The 5,483-nt window shown below is 51.8% G+C and overlaps 1 pseudogene; it reads left to right on the top strand.

Annotated features, from left to right (window-relative positions):
• Positions 1–1,562: 1,562 nt before the first annotated feature.
• On the top strand, positions 1,563–4,751 carry LOC115833763 (annotated as a pseudogene).
• Positions 4,752–5,483: the final 732 nt, after the last annotated feature.

Genomic DNA, 5,483 nt, shown 5'->3' with positions numbered 1-5,483 from the left:
TGAGGCGAATCTTGGAATCCCTTCAATTTTATTTTATTTTTTTGAGACGGAGTTTCTCTCTTGTTGCCCAGGCTGGAGTGCATTGTTGCGATCTCGGCTCACTGCAGCCTTTGCCTCCCAGGTTCAAGCAATTCTCCTGCTTGAGCCTCCCGTGTAGCTGGGATTACAGGCATGCACCACCACGCCCAGCTAATTTTGTATTTTTAGTAGAGACGGAGTTTCAGCGTGTTGATCAGGCTGGTCTGGAACTTCTGACCTCAGTGATCTGCCCACCTCAGCCTCCCAGAGTTCTGGGATTATGGATGTGAGCCACTGTGCACGGCCCCCCTTCAATTTTAATACCATCACTATGCACCCTATGCCTGTGCTAGGCACTGGAATAAGATGAAGCACCTTGGAGTTTACATGCTGATAATTGTGCCAGACAGTAATAAAATAGGTAAGAATGGCTGTGGGGGAAGTCAGCTGGGTTCTAGTTATAGTCGCATTTCAGGAAGTTATTTAACATGCTGACTTTAACAACCTAAGCCTCTTCTCCATGTGTGCACACAGGGTAGATCTCTGAAGGGTGGCGCTGTAACTTCTAGGGTAATGGCTGTGTTGAGTTAAGGCAGGATGACAGTTCAGCCTCCTCCCAGCCTAGTGCAAAGGGCTCTTCACTCAGATTAAAACCTCTCCCAGACTGAATCGCCCACCCCCAACTCCCCTCCTACAGAAAATTTGAAGTCCTTGCTTATTCCCTGGTAGCCCCTACCTAATAGGGTGGTGAATTAATTATCAAACATGCAACAGTTTAGCGAAAATGGCAACATTTTGGAATAAATGACTGTAACGTGCGTCCTGCCTGCCACCCTAACTGGTGCCCATTTTGAAGGTCAGTTTCTCTCCCTGGAAGGAAGAGTATTCTTGGATTTCGCCTTGGAGGAGGAAGAATTCAGGCTGCCAGAAGTGAACTAGCACTTCTTTTTTTTTTTTTCTTGAGATGGAATCTCGCTCTGTCGCCCAGGCTGGAGTGCAGTGTCGCCATCTCTGCTCACTGCAAGCTCCACCTCCCGGGTTCACGCCATTCTCCTGCCTCAGCCTCTCTTGAGTAGCTGGGACTACAGGCGCCCCGCCACCACGCCCGGCTAATTTTTTGTATTTTAGTAGAGATGAGGTTTCACCGTGGTCTCGATCTCCTGACCTCGTGATCCGCCCACCTCGGCCTTCCAAAGTGCTGGGATTACAAGCATGAGCCACTGCACCCGGCCTGTGAACTAGCACTTCTGAAGATCCCAAGGCGAGGTCTCGTGACTTCCTTGGGAAGCTCTGCCGCGCCCCCACCCGACCCCACCCCACCCCACCACACCACAGCAGGCCACTGGAGTCCTGGGACCAACCCGGCCTGTGGCCCAAATCCTTCCTCACTAAGGGGAGGGGAGGGGTGTTCCGCCGGGCATGGTGGGAAGGGGTGCTTGGGTGGGATTGTGACATGAGTGCCCTGGTAACATGGAGCAGATCTGGACCCGAGCCTAATAAAGGTGACATAACTAAAGGTGTCATAAAGACAGGGCGGGGCGCACGCTCATAAAGGGCATGAGCATCTCCCGGCTGCCAGAATGGCTCCCGTTGAGTGTGCAGCACCAGCGTGTGTCATGTCTTGGCTGCGTTTCTGGGGCCCATGGCCCCTCCTTACGTGGCAACTATTGTATTTCCTAGTTAAGGAGGCTCAGCCTCTGGTGCGGGTCAACGACCCGCTCCAGCTGACCTCTAACCCCATGGGGCCACCTGAGCCCTGGTCTTCCCGCTCCTCCCATCTCCCGTGGGAATCTCCCCATGCACCTGCTCCCCTAGCAGCCCCGGGGACTTTGAATACCTGGGGCCCTCTGCTTCTTTGCAGATGTCATCCCTGCCCCAGGAATCGACTGAAAATTTGGCTCCATTCCTGGACACCGATTCATCTGGAGAGCTGCCCCTGGGACCAGAGCAGTTCTCGGCTGCCCAGCAGGATTTATATGACAAGCTGACTCCGCAAGAAAGGCTCCCAGAGATGGTTCCACTGCTGGATGGGGATCAGAACCAGACCCTAGTTCAGCTTCCTCGCCTCAAAAATAAGCTTCAAACTGCAGATCTAGATCGGGCTGCAGGTCATCAGGCAGATGATATACTTGTTCCACTAGAGAGTAAGGTTTCAAAACCAACCAAATTTGTGGTTTCGCCCAAGAACCTGAAGAAACATCTAGCTGAGCGTTGGAGCCTTGCTGAGATTACTGGGATTCCACACCAATTATCCAAACCTCAGCGTCAGAAACAGACTTTTCAGGATGAATATTCCAGTATGGACACCACTGTATCCTGGCAGCCTGCCTCCAGAACTCCGGACGTGAACGCAGATGAGCCTCCAGGGCCACCTGAGCAAGTTGGACTTTCTCAGTTCCATCGAGAGCCCGAAACTCAAAATCCAGAGACCCTGGAAGACATCCAGTCCTCTTCACTCCAGGAAGAAGCCCCAGCACAGGCTTCCACAGCTCCCTCAGGAGGTAGAACCTTCAACCCACCAGGAGTCCCCAGCTCTGCCTCCAGAGTCCTCTATGGAGAGTCTAGCTCAAACTCCACTGAATCATGAAGTGACAGTTCAACCTCCAGGTGAGGATCAAGCTCATTATAACTTGCCCAACATTACCATTAAACCTGCAGATGTGGAGGTTACCCATGACATCAGAGCCCCAAAATGAGGCAGAATCTTCCCAAGCCCAGAAGGAGGCCCCAAATCAGCCTCCAGAGGAGGTGGAACCTTCTGCCAACCCAACAGGAGGCCCCAACTGAGCCGCCAGGTCCTCCCATGGAGCCTGAACTTTCCCCCAGTGAGCAGGAGCAGCCAGCTCAGCCTTCTGAGTCTTCTGGGGAGGTTGAATCTTCTCCAGCCCAGCAGGAGGCCCCAGCTCAGCCCTTAATGTCCCTGAGCAGTTTCAACGTTTGAAAGACCCAGCAAGACATAATTCAGCAGCTAAGTAGACCTGAAAATTATGAACAACTTCCAGTCCATAAAGAGACCACAACTCAACCTCCAACTCAGCTCTCCTCAGACTTTGGAAGTTCACTGAATGATGAAGCAATAGGTTCACCTCTAGATGTGTCATATCTAGATCTAGATAGGGAGCTTACCAAACCTACAGCAGTCACTATGGGGGTAGAACCTTCTCCAGTCCAGCAGGACAACCCTCCTATTCCCATTGAACATGGCTGACTTTTCTCCAGCCCAGCCTGATCTCCCTTCCCCGCCTCTGCATTCTCCTGAAAAGATTGAATCTCCAGTCCACCAAGAGGCCACAGCTCAGACTCTAGATCCCCCTAAGGAGGCAGAACCTTCTCCAGTCCAGCAAGGGTTCCCAGCTGAGCCACCAGAGCCCCCTAAGGAAGTTGAACCATCTGCAACCCAGCAGGAAGCCTCGGGTCATCATTGGAAGTCCACTGAAGAGGGTCAGTCCTCCACCACAGTGGGAGATACCAGCTCAGCCATCAGAGGCCACCTGAGAAGGTCAAACCATCTCCAGTCCTACAGCAGGCCCCAACTCGGCTTTTAAAGCCACCTAAAGAGGTAGAGTCCTCTCCAGTCCAGCAGGCGGTCCCTGCTCAGCCTTCAGACCCTGCTATGGTGATAGAACCCTCTCTGACCCAGCAGATGGCCCCACCTTTGCCTCCAGAGTTCCCTCAGGAGATAGAACCATCTGTAACTCAGCAGGAGGTTCCAGCTGAGATTCCAGAGCTCTCTATGGAGGCAGAACCTTCTCTGACCCAGCAGGAGGCCACAGTTCAGGCTCCAGAGTCCCCTAAGGAGGTAGAACATTCAAGGCAGCAAATGGTCCCAGTTCAGCTTCCAGAGCCACCTAAGGAGTTTGCTGCTCAACCTCCAGCTCATTATGAGGTGACAGTCCCAACACCAGGCCAGGATCCAGCTCAGCATTCAACATTGCCCAGTGTCACTGTTCAACCTTTGGACCTGGGACTTACCATCATTCTAGAATCCACGACAGAGGTTGAACTTTCTCCAACCATGCAGGAGACCCAACTCAGCCTCCTAAGAAAGTTGTACCCCAACTTGAAATATATCAAGAGGTAACAATTCCAACACCAGGTCAGGATCGAGCTCAGCATCCCAATGTCACCCGTTCAACCTTTTGGACCTGGGACTTACCGTCACTGCAGAACCCACTATGGATGTTGAACATTCTACACCCCTGAAGAGGACTATAGTTCCTCCAAAGCACCTTAAGGTGACAATTCCACATCCAGATCAGATTCAGACTCAGCATTCACACCTGACTGAAGCCACAGTTCAACCTCTGGACCTGGAGCTTAGCATAACTACAGAGCCTACTACAGAGGTTAAACCATCTCCAACCACGCAGGAAACCTCAGCTCAGCCTCCAGACCCGGGACTTGCCATAACTCCAGAACCCACTACAGAGATTGGACATTCCACAGTCCTGGAGAAGACTACAGCTCCTCATCCAGACCAGGTTCAGACTCTGCATCGAAGCCTGACTGAGGTCACAGGTCCACCTACAAAGTTAGAATCTTCGCAGGATTCATTGGTGCAGTCTGAAACTGCCACCAGAGGAGGCAGAAGGCCTCCACAAGCACCAACATATGTGAGCTCTGTTACCTGCGGAGATGAGACTCTGTCATGTGTTGATCTCAGCCCAAAGCAGAGGCTCCACCAAGTGCCTGTGCCAGAGCCCAACTCCTACAATGGCATCTTTCTCACCCTTGTAAGAATCACCTTTCCTCAATCGTCCTCTGTGTCTTGCCTGACATGGCAGCCTTTTCCTGTAGGCCTTCCTGGCCTTCTTTATCTCCCCAAGCCGTACTGACAACTGACTTTCTGCTTTCACCTTTGCTTGTCAACTCTCCCTTCTCCTCATTCTCCTTTAATGTTAGACCCATTCTCCAGTCTTTTACTTTTACCCCAGTCTTTTACTCTTACTCATTTTCTTATCCATTCTTATTTAGCGCCATCACATCATTGCTTACCTGCTGCTCTGCTCCTATTTTCGCTTCACCCTCTTTTTTTTTTTTTTTTTTTTTTTTTTTTGAGACAGAGTTTCACTCTTCTTGCACAGGCTGGAGTGCAATGGCACGATCTTGGCTCACCGCAACCTCCATCTCCTGGGTTCAAGTGATTCTCCTGCCTCAGCCTCCTGAGTTGCTGGGATTACAGGCATGCGCCACCACACCTGGCTAATTTTTTGTGTTTTTAGTAGAGACGGGGTTTCTCCATGGTCAGGCTGGTCTTGAACTCCTGACCTCAGGTGATCCACCCACCTTAGCCTCCCAGAGTGCTGGGATTACAGGCGTGAGCCACCGCACCTGGCCCGCTTCACCCTCCTTACAGCAGCCTGTCACTCTCCCGATCTCAGCGATGATGCTCTAAGTGGTTAAGAGTTGATTCTGGAGCCAGGCTGCCTGGGTTTGAACCCAGGTCTGTTTATTAGCTTGGTGAT

Source organism: Nomascus leucogenys, unplaced genomic scaffold, assembly GCF_006542625.1.
Source record: "Nomascus leucogenys isolate Asia unplaced genomic scaffold, Asia_NLE_v1 001160F_24296_qpd_obj, whole genome shotgun sequence".
Taxonomy (NCBI): domain Eukaryota; kingdom Metazoa; phylum Chordata; class Mammalia; order Primates; family Hylobatidae; genus Nomascus; species Nomascus leucogenys.
Note: the sequence above shows the minus strand (reverse complement) of the source record. Positions and strands in the feature narration are given on the sequence as shown.